This window comes from Ambystoma mexicanum, chromosome 1p (assembly GCF_040938575.1).
Source record: "Ambystoma mexicanum isolate Mex_15411 chromosome 1p, UKY_AmexF1_1, whole genome shotgun sequence".
In the NCBI taxonomy this organism is placed as follows: Eukaryota; Metazoa; Chordata; class Amphibia; order Caudata; family Ambystomatidae; genus Ambystoma; species Ambystoma mexicanum.
Window position 1 is genome coordinate 1,024,125,219 of NC_090921.1, and position 14,730 is coordinate 1,024,139,948.

The 14,730-nt window shown below is 41.5% G+C and overlaps 6 non-coding genes across 6 annotated transcripts; all 6 read right to left on the minus strand.

Moving 5' to 3' along the window:
• Nucleotides 1-286: 286 nt before the first annotated feature.
• TRNAS-GGA (transfer RNA serine (anticodon GGA)) lies at nt 287-372 on the minus strand. The gene is given in 2 exon segments: nt 287-322; nt 336-372. It is a non-coding gene; the product is annotated as a tRNA-Ser (tRNA).
• Nucleotides 373-4,154: 3,782 nt separating this feature from the next.
• On the minus strand, nt 4,155-4,240 carry TRNAY-GUA (transfer RNA tyrosine (anticodon GUA)). The gene is given in 2 exon segments: nt 4,155-4,190; nt 4,204-4,240. It is a non-coding gene; the product is annotated as a tRNA-Tyr (tRNA).
• Nucleotides 4,241-7,379: 3,139 nt separating this feature from the next.
• TRNAY-AUA (transfer RNA tyrosine (anticodon AUA)) lies at nt 7,380-7,465 on the minus strand. The gene is given in 2 exon segments: nt 7,380-7,415; nt 7,429-7,465. It is a non-coding gene; the product is annotated as a tRNA-Tyr (tRNA).
• Nucleotides 7,466-11,254: 3,789 nt separating this feature from the next.
• TRNAY-GUA (transfer RNA tyrosine (anticodon GUA)) lies at nt 11,255-11,340 on the minus strand. The gene is given in 2 exon segments: nt 11,255-11,290; nt 11,304-11,340. It is a non-coding gene; the product is annotated as a tRNA-Tyr (tRNA).
• A 1,205-nt stretch (nt 11,341-12,545) lies between these two features.
• TRNAY-GUA (transfer RNA tyrosine (anticodon GUA)) lies at nt 12,546-12,631 on the minus strand. Its single transcript is given in 2 exon segments — nt 12,546-12,581; nt 12,595-12,631. It is a non-coding gene; the product is annotated as a tRNA-Tyr (tRNA).
• Nucleotides 12,632-14,482: 1,851 nt separating this feature from the next.
• Nucleotides 14,483-14,568, minus strand: TRNAY-GUA (transfer RNA tyrosine (anticodon GUA)). The gene is given in 2 exon segments: nt 14,483-14,518; nt 14,532-14,568. It is a non-coding gene; the product is annotated as a tRNA-Tyr (tRNA).
• Between the last annotated feature and the right edge of the window lie 162 nt (nt 14,569-14,730).

Below are 14,730 nucleotides of genomic sequence, written 5' to 3' on the forward strand. Positions count from 1 at the left end.
TCTTGGATGGTGTATAGTGTTCTCCCATTTCCCTTGAGAAATCAAGATTGTCAAGGGGATTCTGCTGTTTTGTCAGTCCATAGCAAGAGATGGGGATCCAAAACACCTCACAGGAAACCAACGAAGATTGGTGTCGGACAGAAAAATAACGTGGCCACAGCCTCAAAGCAAAAGGCATCTATTTTCAGTGATGAAATATAATATAATTATAAATTGTCTGTTATTTTACATTCCAAGTATTTTACTTTCTTTCCAAGTATTCAATAAAATGTGCATTTGGCAAAAGTCCTTCAAGCCGGATTTGAACCAGCGACCTAAGGATGTCTGTTTTACCACTCCAGTCCTCCGCTCTACCAACTGAGCTATCGAAGGCTTGGCAAATCATTGTCTAGCAAACTCAATACGAGCTTCCACTTCAACCGTAGACTTGTAAACATCTCTTGAATTCGTGCAAAATACTACAAATTTGGCTTGTGAGGTTCCCAAATTGAGTAAAAGCACATCAGTACCCAATTAAAAAAATGACCCCCTCTGCAGTCTCCCGCATGTTACTGACCACCATACTAAGGGGGACAAGTTGAAAGGCGGCGCCTCACAGGCCATCTCCTCAGAGTATTCAGCCGTGTTGGGCCTTGACAATATTTTAATATCTTGGATGGTGTATAGTGTTCTCTCATTTCCCTTGAGAAATCAAGATTGTCAAGGGGATTCTGCTGTTTTGCCAGTTCATAGCAAGAGATGGGGATCCAAAACACCTCACAGGAAACCAATGAAGATTGGTGTTGGACAGAAAAATAACGTGGCCACAGCCTCAAAGCAAAAGGCATCTATTTTCAGTGATGAAATATTATATAATTATAAATTGTCTGTTATTTTACTTTCCAAGTATTTTACTTTCCAAGTATTCAATAAAATTTGCATTTGGCAAAAGTCCTTCGAGCCGGATTTGAACCAGCAACCTAAGGATGCCTGTTTTACCACTACAGTCCTCCCCTCTACCAACTGAGCTATCGAAGGCTTGGGAAACCAACTCTAGCAAACTCAATACGAGCTTCCACTTCAACCGTCGACTTGTAAACATCTCTTGCAATTTGTGCAAAATACTACAAATTTGACTTGTGAGGTTCCCGAATTGAGTAAAAGCACATCAGTTCCCAATTAAGAAAATGACCCCCTCCGCAGTCTCCCGCATGTTACTGACCAGCATAGTAAGGAGGAAAAGTTGAAAGGCGGCGCCTCACAGGCCATCTCCTCAGAGTATTCAGCCGTGTTGGGCCTTGACAATATTTTAATATCTTGGATGGTGTATAGTGTTCTCTCATTTCCCTTGAGAAATCAAGATTGTCAAGGGGATTCTGCTGTTTTGCCAGTTCATAGCAAGAGATGGGGATCCAAAACACCTCACAGGAAACCAATGAAGATTGGTGTTGGACAGAAACATAACGTGGCCACAGCCTCAAAGCAAAAGGCATCTATTTTCAGTGATGAAATATAATATAATTATAAATTGTCTGTTATGTTATTTTCCAAGTATTTTACTTTCCAAGTATTCAATAAAATTTGCATTTGGCAAAAGTCCTTCGAGCCGGATTTGAACGAGCGACCTAAGGATGCCTGTTTTACCACTACTGCCCTCCACTCTACCAACTGAGCTATCGAAGGCTTGGCAAATTGCTCTCTAGCAAGCTCAATACGAGCTTCCACTTCAGCTGTCGACATGCAAACATCTCTTGCAATTCGTGCAAAATACTACAAATTTGGCTTGTGAGGTTCCCGAATTGAGTAAAAGCACATCAGTTGACAATTAAAAAAATAACCCACTCTGCAGTCTCCCGCATGTTACTGACCACCATACTAAGGGGGAAAAGTTGAAAGGTGGCGCCTCACAGGCCATCTCCTCAGAGTATTCAGCAGTGTTGGGCCTTGACAATATTTTAATACCTTAGATGGTGTATAGTGTTCTCTCATTTTCCTTGAGAAATCAAGATTGTCAAGGAGATTCTGCTGTTTTGCCAGTTCATAGCAAGAGATGGGGATCCAAAACACCTCACAGGAAACCAACGAAGATTGGTGTCGGACAGAAAAATAACGTGGCCACAGCCTCAAAGCAAAAGGCATCTATTTTCAGTGATGAAATATGATATGATTATAAATTGTCTGTTATTTTACTTTCCAAGTATTTTACTTTCCAAGTATTCAATAAAATGTGCATTTGGCAAAAGTCCTTCGAACCGGATTTGAACCAGCGACCTAAGGATGCCTGCTTTACCACTACAGTCCGCACCAAATGAGCTATCGAAGGCTTGGCTAATCATTCTCTAGCAAACTCAATACGAGCTTCCACTTCAACCGTCGACTTGTAAACATCTCTTGCAATTCGTGCAAAATACTACAAATTTGGCTTGTGAGGTTCCCGAATTGAGTAAACGCACATCAGTTCCCAATTAAGAAAATGACCCCCTCCGCAGTCTCCCGCATGTTACTGACCAGCATAGTAAGGAGGAAAAGTTGAAAGGCGGCGCCTGACAGGCCATCTCCTCAGAGTATTCAGCCGCGTTGGGCCTTGACAATATTTTAATATCTTGGATGGTGTATAGTGTTCTCTCATTTCCCTTGAGAAATCAAGATTGTCAAGGGGATTCTGCTGTTTTGCCAGTTCATAGCAAGAGATGGGGATCCAAAACACCTCACAGGAAACCAATGAAGATTGGTGTTGGACAGAAACATAACGTGGCCACAGCCTCAAAGCAAAAGGCATCTATTTTCAGTGATGAAATATAATATAATTATAAATTGTCTGTTATGTTATTTTCCAAGTATTTTACTTTCCAAGTATTCAATAAAATTTGCATTTGGCAAAAGTCCTTCGAGCCGGATTTGAACGAGCGACCTAAGGATGCCTGTTTTACCACTACAGCCCTCCGCTCTACCAACTGAGCTATCGAAGGCTTGGCAAATCATTCTCTAGCTAGCTCAATTCGAGCTTCCACTTCAACCGTCGACATGCAAACATCTCTTGCAATTCGTGCAAAATACTACAAATTTGGCTTGTGAGGTTCCCGAATTGAGTAAAAGCACATCAGTTCCCAATTAAAAAAATGACCCCCTCCGCAGTCTCACGCATGTTACTGACCACCATACTAAGGGGGAAAAGTTGAAAGGCGGCGCCTCACAGGCCATCTCCTCAGAGTATTCAGCAGTGTTGGGCCTTGACAATATTTTAATACCTTGGATGGTGTATAGTGTTCTCTCATTTTCCTTGAGAAATCAAGATTGTCAAGGAGATTCTGCTGTTTTGCCAGTTCATAGCAAGAGATGGGGATCCAAAACACCTCACAGGAAACCAATGAAGATTCGTGTTGGACAGAAAAATAACGTGGCCACAGCCTCAAAGCAAAAGGCATCTATTTTCAGTGAGGAAATATAATATAATTATAAATTGTCTGTTATTTTATTTTCCAAGTATTTTACTTTCCAAGTATTCAATAAAATTTGCATTTGTCAAAAGTCCTTCGAGCCGGATTTGAACCAGCGACCTAAGGATGACTGTTTTACCACTACAGTCCTCTGCTCTACCAACTGAGCTATCTAAGGCTTGGCAAATCATTCTCTAGCTAGCTCAATTCGAGCTTCCACTTCAACCGTCGACATGCAAACATCTCTTGCAATTCGTGCAAAATACTACAAATTTGGCTTGTGAGGTTCCCGAATTGAGTAAAAGCACATCAGTTCCCAATTAAAAAAATGACCCCCTCCGCAGTCTCCCGCATGTTACTGACCACCATACTAAGAAGGAAAAGTTGAAAGGCGGCGCCTCACAGGCCATCTCCTCAGAGTATTTATCAGTGTTCCGCCTTGACAATATTTTAATATCTTCGATGGTGTATAGTGTTCTCCCATTTCCCTTGAGAAATCAAGATTGTCAAGGGGATTCTGCTGTTTTGTCAGTTTATAGCAAGAGATGGGGATCCAAAAAACCTCACAGGAAACCAACGAAGATTGGTGTCGGACAGAAAAATAACGTGGCCACAGCCTAAAAGCAAAAGGCATCTATTTTCAGTGATGAAATATGATATGATTATAAATTGTCTGTTATCTTACTTTCCAAGTATTTTACTTTCCAAGTATTCAATAAAATGTGCATTTGGCAAAAGTCCTTCGAGCCGGATTTGAACCAGCGACCTAAGGATGCCTGTTTTACCACTACAGTCCTCCGCTCTACCAACTGAGCTATCGAAGGCTTGGCTAATCATTCTCTAGCAAACTCAATACGAGCTTCCACTTCAACCGTCGACTTGTAAACATCTCTTGCAATTCGTGCAAAATACTACAAATTTGGCTTGTGAGGTTCCCGAATTGAGTAAAAGCACATCAGTTCCCAATTAAGAAAATGACCCCCTCCGCAGTCTCCCGCATGTTACTGACCAGCATAGTAAGGAGGAAAAGTTGAAAGGCGGCGCCTGACAGGCCATCTCCTCAGAGTATTCAGCCGTGTTGGGCCTTGACAATATTTTAATATCTTGGATGGTGTATACTGTTCTCTCATTTCCCTTGAGAAATCAAGATTGTCAAGGGGATTCTGCTGTTTTGCCAGTTCATAGCAAGAGATGGGGATCCGAATCACCTCACAGGAAACCAATGAAGATTGGTGTTGGACAGAAACATAACGTGGCCACAGCCTCAAAGCAAAAGGCATCTATTTTCAGTGATGAAATATAATATAATTATAAATTGTCTGTTATGTTATTTTCCAAGTATTTTACTTTCCAAGTATTCAATAAAATTTGCATTTGGCAAAAGTCCTTCGAGCCGGATTTGAACGAGCGACCTAAGGATGCTGTTTTACCACTACAGCCCTCCGCTCTACCAACTGAGCTATCGAAGGCTTGGCAAATTGCTCTCTAGCAAGCTCAATACGAGCTTCCACTTCAGCTGTCGACATGCAAACATCTCTTGCAATTCGTGCAAAATACTACAAATTTGGCTTGTGAGGTTCCCGAATTGAGTAAAAGCACATCAGTTGACAATTAAAAAAATAACCCACTCTGCAGTCTCCCGCATGTTACTGACCACCATACTAAGGGGGAAAAGTTGAAAGGCGGCGCCTCACAGGCCATCTCCTCAGAGTATTCAGCAGTGTTGGGCCTTGACAATATTTTAATACCTTGGATGGTGTATAGTGTTCTCTCATTTTCCTTGAGAAATCAAGATTGTCAAGGAGATTCTGCTGTTTTGCCAGTTCATAGCAAGAGATGGGGATCCAAAACACCTCACAGGAAACCAACGAAGATTGGTGTCGGACAGAAAAATAACGTGGCCACAGCCTCAAAGCAAAAGGCATCTATTTTCAGTGATGAAATATGATATGATTATAAATTGTCTGTTATTTTACTTTCCAAGTATTTTACTTTCCAAGTATTCAATAAAATGTGCATTTGGCAAAAGTCCTTCGAACCGGGTTTGAACCAGCGACCTAAGGATGCCTGCTTTACCACTACAGTCCGCACCAAATGAGCTATCGAAGGCTTGGCTAATCATTCTCTAGCAAACTCAATACGAGCTTCCACTTCAACCGTCGACTTGTAAACATCTCTTGCAATTCGTGCAAAATACTACAAATTTGGCTTGTGAGGTTCCCGAATTGAGTAAACGCACATCAGTTCCCAATTAAGAAAATGACCCCCTCCGCAGTCTCCCGCATGTTACTGACCAGCATAGTAAGGAGGAAAAGTTGAAAGGCGGCGCCTGACAGGCCATCTCCTCAGAGTATTCAGCCGCGTTGGGCCTTGACAATATTTTAATATCTTGGATGGTGTATAGTGTTCTCTCATTTCCCTTGAGAAATCAAGATTGTCAAGGGGATTCTGCTGTTTTGCCAGTTCATAGCAAGAGATGGGGATCCAAAACACCTCACAGGAAACCAATGAAGATTGGTGTTGGACAGAAACATAACGTGGCCACAGCCTCAAAGCAAAAGGCATCTATTTTCAGTGATGAAATATAATATAATTATAAATTGTCTGTTATGTTATTTTCCAAGTATTTTACTTTCCAAGTATTCAATAAAATTTGCATTTGGCAAAAGTCCTTCGAGCCGGATTTGAACGAGCGACCTAAGGATGCCTGTTTTACCACTACAGCCCTCCGCTCTACCAACTGAGCTATCGAAGGCTTGGCAAATCATTCTCTAGCTAGCTCAATTCGAGCTTCCACTTCAACCGTCGACATGCAAACATCTCTTGCAATTCGTGCAAAATACTACAAATTTGGCTTGTGAGGTTCCCGAATTGAGTAAAAGCACATCAGTTCCCAATTAAAAAAATGACCCCCTCCGCAGTCTCACGCATGTTACTGACCACCATACTAAGGGGGAAAAGTTGAAAGGCGGCGCCTCACAGAGGCCATCTCCTCAGAGTATTCAGCAGTGTTGGGCCTTGACAATATTTTAATACCTTGGATGGTGTATAGTGTTCTCTCATTTTCCTTGAGAAATCAAGATTGTCAAGGAGATTCTGCTGTTTTGCCAGTTCATAGCAAGAGATGGGGATCCAAAACACCTCACAGGAAACCAATGAAGATTCGTGTTGGACAGAAAAATAACGTGGCCACAGCCTCAAAGCAAAAGGCATCTATTTTCAGTGAGGAAATATAATATAATTATAAATTGTCTGTTATTTTATTTTCCAAGTATTTTACTTTCCAAGTATTCAATAAAATTTGCATTTGTCAAAAGTCCTTCGAGCCGGATTTGAACCAGCGACCTAAGGATGACTGTTTTACCACTACAGTCCTCTGCTCTACCAACTGAGCTATCTAAGGCTTGGCAAATCATTCTCTAGCTAGCTCAATTCGAGCTTCCACTTCAACCGTCGACATGCAAACATCTCTTGCAATTCGTGCAAAATACTACAAATTTGGCTTGTGAGGTTCCCGAATTGAGTAAAAGCACATCAGTTCCCAATTAAAAAAATGACCCCCTCCGCAGTCTCCCGCATGTTACTGACCACCATACTAAGAAGGAAAAGTTGAAAGGCGGCGCCTCACAGGCCATCTCCTCAGAGTATTTATCAGTGTTCCGCCTTGACAATATTTTAATATCTTCGATGGTGTATAGTGTTCTCCCATTTCCCTTGAGAAATCAAGATTGTCAAGGGGATTCTGCTGTTTTGTCAGTTTATAGCAAGAGATGGGGATCCAAAAAACCTCACAGGAAACCAACGAAGATTGGTGTCGGACAGAAAAATAACGTGGCCACAGCCTAAAAGCAAAAGGCATCTATTTTCAGTGATGAAATATGATATGATTATAAATTGTCTGTTATCTTACTTTCCAAGTATTTTACTTTCCAAGTATTCAATAAAATGTGCATTTGGCAAAAGTCCTTCGAGCGGGATTTGAACCAGCGACCTAAGGATGCCTGTTTTACCACTATAGTCCTCCGCTCTACCAACTGAGCTATCGAAGGCTTGGCTAATCATTCTCTAGCAAACTCAATACGAGCTTCCACTTCAACCGTCGACTTGTAAACATCTCTTGCAATTCGTGCAAAATACTACAAATTTGGCTTGTGAGGTTCCCGAATTGAGTAAAAGCACATCAGTTCCCAATTAAGAAAATGACCCCCTCCGCAGTCTCCCGCATGTTACTGACCAGCATAGTAAGGAGGAAAAGTTGAAAGGCGGCGCCTGACAGGCCATCTCCTCAGAGTATTCAGCCGTGTTGGGCCTTGACAATATTTTAATATCTTGGATGGTGTATACTGTTCTCTCATTTCCCTTGAGAAATCAAGATTGTCAAGGGGATTCTGCTGTTTTGCCAGTTCATAGCAAGAGATGGGGATCCGAATCACCTCACAGGAAACCAATGAAGATTGGTGTTGGACAGAAACATAACGTGGCCACAGCCTCAAAGCAAAAGGCATCTATTTTCAGTGATGAAATATAATATAATTATAAATTGTATGTTATGTTATTTTCCAAGTATTTTACTTTCCAAGTATTCAATAAAATTTGCATTTGGCAAAAGTCCTTCGAGCCGGATTTGAACGAGCGACCTAAGGATGCCTGTTTTACCACTACAGCCCTCCGCTCTACCAACTGAGCTATCGAAGGCTTGGCAAATTGCTCTCTAGCAAGCTCAATACGAGCTTCCACTTCAGCTGTCGACATGCAAACATCTCTTGCAATTCGTGCAAAATACTACAAATTTGGCTTGTGAGGTTCCCGAATTGAGTAAAAGCACATCAGTTGACAATTAAAAAAATAACCCACTCTGCAGTCTCCCGCATGTTACTGACCACCATACTAAGGGGGAAAAGTTGAAAGGCGGCGCCTCACAGGCCATCTCCTCAGAGTATTCAGCAGTGTTGGGCCTTGACAATATTTTAATACCTTGGATGGTGTATAGTGTTCTCTCATTTTCCTTGAGAAATCAAGATTGTCAAGGAGATTCTGCTGTTTTGCCAGTTCATAGCAAGAGATGGGGATCCAAAACACCTCACAGGAAACCAACGAAGATTGGTGTCGGACAGAAAAATAACGTGGCCACAGCCTCAAAGCAAAAGGCATCTATTTTCAGTGATGAAATATGATATGATTATAAATTGTCTGTTATTTTACTTTCCAAGTATTTTACTTTCCAAGTATTCAATAAAATGTGCATTTGGCAAAAGTCCTTCAAGCCGGATTTGAACCAGCGACCTAAGGATGCCTGTTTTACCACTACAGTCCTCGCTCTACCAACTGAGCTATCGAAGGCTTGGATAATCATTTTCTAGCAAACTCAATACGAGCTTCCACTTCAACCGTCGACTTGTAAACATCTCTTGCAATTCGTGCAAAATACTACAAATTTGTCTTGTGAGGTTCCCGAATTGAGTAAAAGCACATCAGTTCCCAATTAAAAAAATGACCCCCTCCGCAGTCTCCCGCATGTTACTGACCACGATACTAAGGGGGAAAAGTTGAAAGGCGGCGCCTCCCAGGCCATCTCCTCAGAGTATTCAGCCGTGTTGGTCCTTGACAATATTTTAATATCTTGGATGGTGTATAGTGTTCTCTCATTTCCCTTGAGAAATCAAAATTGTCAAGGGGATTCTGCTGTTTTGCCAGTTCATAGCAAGAGATGGGGATCCAAAACACCTCACAGGAAACCAATGAAGATTGGTGTTGGACAGAAACATAACGTGGCCACAGCCTCAAAGCAAAAGGCATCTATTTTCATTGATGAAATATAATATAATTATAAATTGTCTGTTATCTTACTTTCCAAGTATTTTACTTTCCAAGTATTCAATAAAATTTGCATTTGGCAAAAGTCCTTCGAGCTGGATCTGAACCAGCGACCTAAGGATGCTTGTTTTACCACTACAGTCCTCCGCTCTACCAACTGAGCTATCGAAGGCTTGGCTAATCATTCTCTAGCAAACTCAATACGAGCTTCCACTTCAACCGTCGACTTGTAAACATCTCTTGCAATTCGTGCAAAATACTACAAATTTGGCTTGTGAGGTTCCCGAATTGAGTAAAAGCACATCAGTTCCCAATTAAGAAAATGACCCCCTCCGCAGTCTCCCGCATGTTACTGACCAGCATAGTAAGGAGGAAAAGTTGAAAGGCGGCGCCTGACAGGCCATCTCCTCAGAGTATTCAGCCGTGTTGGGCCTTGACAATATTTTAATATCTTGGATGGTGTATACTGTTCTCTCATTTCCCTTGAGAAATCAAGATTGTCAAGGGGATTCTGCTGTTTTGCCAGTTCATAGCAAGAGATGGGGATCCGAATCACCTCACAGGAAACCAATGAAGATTGGTGTTGGACAGAAACATAACGTGGCCACAGCCTCAAAGCAAAAGGCATCTATTTTCAGTGATGAAATATAATATAATTATAAATTGTCTGTTATGTTATTTTCCAAGTATTTTACTTTCCAAGTATTCAATAAAATTTGCATTTGGCAAAAGTCCTTCGAGCCGGATTTGAACGAGCGACCTAAGGATGCCTGTTTTACCACTACAGCCCTCCGCTCTACCAACTGAGCTATCGAAGGCTTGGCAAATTGCTCTCTAGCAAGCTCAATACGAGCTTCCACTTCAGCTGTCGACATGCAAACATCTCTTGCAATTCGTGCAAAATACTACAAATTTGGCTTGTGAGGTTCCCGAATTGAGTAAAAGCACATCAGTTGACAATTAAAAAAATAACCCACTCTGCAGTCTCCCGCATGTTACTGACCACCATACTAAGGGGGAAAAGTTGAAAGGCGGCACCTCACAGGCCATCTCCTCAGAGTATTCAGCAGTGTTGGGCCTTGACAATATTTTAATACCTTGGATGGTGTATAGTGTTCTCTCATTTTCCTTGAGAAATCAAGATTGTCAAGGAGATTCTGCTGTTTTGCCAGTTCATAGCAAGAGATGGGGATCCAAAACACCTCACAGGAAACCAACGAAGATTGGTGTCGGACAGAAAAATAACGTGGCCACAGCCTCAAAGCAAAAGGCATCTATTTTCAGTGATGAAATATGATATGATTATAAATTGTCTGTTATTTTACTTTCCAAGTATTTTACTTTCCAAGTATTCAATAAAATGTGCATTTGGCAAAAGTCCTTCAAGCCGGATTTGAACCAGCGATCTAAGGATGCCTGTTTTACCACTACAGTCCTCCGCTCTACCAACTGAGCTATCGAAGGCTTAGATAATCATTTTCTAGCAAACTCAATACGAGCTTCCACTTCAACCGTCGACTTGTAAACATCTCTTGCAATTCGTGCAAAATACTACAAATTTGGCTTGTGAGGTTCCCGAATTGAGTAAAAGCACATCAGTTCCCAATTAAAAAAATGACCCCCTCCGTAGTCTCCCGCATGTTACTGACCACGATACTAAGGGGGAAAAGTTGAAAGGCGGCGCCTCACAGGCCATCTCCTCAGAGTATTCAGCCGTGTTGGTCCTTGACAATATTTTAATATCTTGGATGGTGTATAGTGTTCTCTCATTTCCCTTGAGAAATCAAAATTGTCAAGGGGATTCTGCTGTTTTGCCAGTTCATAGCAAGAGATGGGGATCCAAAACACCTCACAGGAAACCAATGAAGATTGGTGTTGGACAGAAACATAACGTGGCCACAGCCTCAAAGCAAAAGGCATCTATTTTCATTGATGAAATATAATATAATTATAAATTGTCTGTTATTTTATTTTCCAAGTATTTTACTTTCCAAGTATTCAATAAAATTTGCATTTGGCAAAAGTCCTTCGAGCTGGATTTGAACCAGCGACCTAAGGATGCTTGTTTTACAACTACAGTCCTCCGCTCTACCAACTGAGCTATCGAAGGCTTGGAAAATCAACTCTAGCAAACTCAATACGAGCTTCCACTTCAACCGTCGACTTGTAAACATCTCTTGCAATTCGTGCAAAATACTACAAATTTGGCTTGTGAGGTTCCCGAATTGAGTAAAAGCACATCAGTTCCCAATTAAGAAAATGACCCCCTCCGCAGTCTCCCGCATGTTACTGACCAGCACAGTAAGGAGGAAAAGTTGAAAGGCGGCGCCTGACAGGCCATCTCCTCAGAGTATTCAGCCGTGTTGGGCCTTGACAATATTGTAATATCTTGGATGGTGTATAGTGTTCTCTTATTTCCCTTGAGAAATCAAGATTGTCAAGGGGATTCTGCTGTTTTGCCAGTTCATAGCAAGAGATGGGGATCCAAAACACCTCACAGGAAACCAATGAAGATTGGTGTTGGACAGAAACATAACGTGGCCACAGCCTCAAAGCAAAAGGCATCTATTTTCAGTGATGAAATATAATATAATTATAAATTGTCTGTTATGTTATTTTCCAAGTATTGTACTTTCCAAGTATTCAATAAAATTTGCATTTGGCAAAAGTCCTTCGAGCCGGATTTGAACGAGCGACCTAAGGATGCCTCTTTTACCACTACAGCCCTCCCCTCTACCAACTGAGCTATCGAAGGCTTGGCAAATTGTTCTCTAGCAAGCTCAATACGAGCTTCCACTTCAGCTGTCGACATGCAAACATCTCTTGCAATTCGTGCAAAATACTACAAATTTGGCTTGTGAGGTTCCCGAATTGAGTAAAAGCACATCAGTTCCCAATTAAAAAAATGACCCCCTCCGCAGTCTCCCGCATGTTACTGACCACCATACTAAGGGGGAAAAGTTGAAAGGCGGCGCCTCACAGGCCATCTCCTCAGAGTATTCAGCCGTGTTGGGCCTTGACAATATTTTAATATCTTGGATGGTGTATAGTGTTCTCTCATTTCCCTTGAGAAATCAAGATTGTCAAGGGGATTCTGCTGTTTTGCCAGTTCATAGCAAGAGATGGGGATCCAAAACACCTCACAGGAAACCAATGAAGATTGGTGTTGGACAGAAACATACCGTGGCAACAGCCTCAAAGCAAAAGGCATCTATTTTCAGTGATGAAATATAATATAATTATAAATTGTCTGTTATTTTATTTTCCAAGTATTTTACTTCCCAAGTATTCAATAAAATTTGCATTTGGCAAAAGTCCTTCGAGCTGGATTTGAACCAGCGACCTAAGGATGCTTGTTTTACAACTACAGTCCTCCGCTCTACCAACTGAGCTATCGAAGGCTTGGAAAATCAACTCTAGCAAACTCAATACGAGCTTCCACTTCAACCGTCGACTTGTAAACATCTCTTGCAATTCGTGCAAAATACTACAAATTTGGCTTGTGAGGTTCCCGAATTGAGTAAAAGCACATCAGTTCCCAATTAAGAAAATGACCCCCTCCGCAGTCTCCCGCATGTTACTGACCAGCACAGTAAGGAGGAAAAGTTGAAAGGCGGCGCCTGACAGGCCATCTCCTCAGAGTATTCAGCCGTGTTGGGCCTTGACAATATTTTAATATCTTGGATGGTGTATAGTGTTCTCTTATTTCCCTTGAGAAATCAAGATTGTCAAGGGGATTCTGCTGTTTTGCCAGTTCATAGCAAGAGATGGGGATCCAAAACACCTCACAGGAAACCAATGAAGATGGGTGTTGGACAGAAACATAACGTGGCCACAGCCTCAAAGCAAAAGGCATCTATTTTCAGTGATGAAATATAATATAATTATAAATTGTCTGTTATGTTATTTTCCAAGTATTGTACTTTCCAAGTATTCAATAAAATTTGCATTTGGCAAAAGTCCTTCGAGCCGGATTTGAACGAGCGACCTAAGGATGCCTCTTTTACCACTACAGCCCTCCCCTCTACCAACTGAGCTATCGAAGGCTTGGCAAATTGTTCTCTAGCAAGCTCAATACGAGCTTCCACTTCAGCTGTCGACATGCAAACATCTCTTGCAATTCGTGCAAAATACTACAAATGTGGCTTGTGAGGTTCCCGAATTGAGTAAAAGCACATCAGTTGACAATTAAAAAAATAACCTACTCTGCAGTCTCCCGCATGTTACTGACCACCATACTAAGGGGGAAAAGTTGAAAGGCGGCGCCTCACAGGCCATCTCCTCAGAGTATTCAGCAGTGTTGGGCCTTGACAATATTTTAATACCTTGGATGGTGTATAGTGTTCTCTCATTTCCCTTGAGAAATCAAGATTGTCAAGGGGATTCTGCTGTTTTGCCAGTTCATATCAAGAGATGGGGATCCAAAACACCTCACAGGAAACCAATGAAGATTGGTGTTGGACAGAAACATAACGTGGCCACAGCCTCAAAGCAAAAGGCATCTATTTTCAGTGATGAAATATAATATAATTATAAATTGTCTGTTATGTTATTTTCCAAGTATTGTACTTTCCAAGTATTCAATAAAATTTGCATTTGGCAGAAGTCCTTCGAGCCGGATTTGAACGAGCGACCTAAGGATGCCTCTTTTACCACTACAGCCCTCCGCTCTACCAACTGAGCTATCGAAGGCTTGGCAAATTGTTCTCTAGCAAGCTCAATACGAGCTTCCACTTCAGCTGTCGACATGCAAACATCTCTTGCAATTCGTGCAAAATACTACAAATTTGGCTTGTGAGATTCCCGAATTGAGTAAAAGCACATCAGTTGACAATTAAAAAAATAACCCACTCTGCAGTCTCCCGCATGTTACTGACCACCATACTAAGGGGGAAAAGTTGAAAGGCGGCGCCTCACAGGCCATCTCCTCAGAGTATTCAGCATTGTTGGGCCTTGACAATATTTTAATACCTTGGATGGTGTATAGTGTTCTCTCATTTTCCTTGAGAAATCAAGATTGTCAAGGAGATTCTGCTGTTTTACCAGTTCATAGCAAGAGATGGGGATCCAAAACACCTCGCAGGAAACCAATGAAGATTCGTGTTGGACAGAAAAATAACGTGGCCACAGCCTCAAAGCAAAATGCATCTATTTTCAGTGAGGAAATATAATATAATTATAAATTGTCTGTTATTTTATTTTCCAAGTATTTTACTTTCCAAGTATTCAATAAAATTTGCATTTGTCAAAAGTCCTTCGAGCCGGATTTGAACCAGCGACCTAAGGATGCCTGTTTTATCACTACAGTCCTCCGCTCTACCAACTGAGCTATCGAAGGCTTGGCAAATCATTCTCTAGCTAGCTCAATTCGAGCTTCCACTTCAACCGTCGACATGCAAACATCTCTTGCAATTCGTGCAAAATACTACAAATTTGGCTTGTGAGGTTCCCGAATTGAGTAAAAGCACATCAGTTCCCAATTAAAAAAATGACCCCCTCC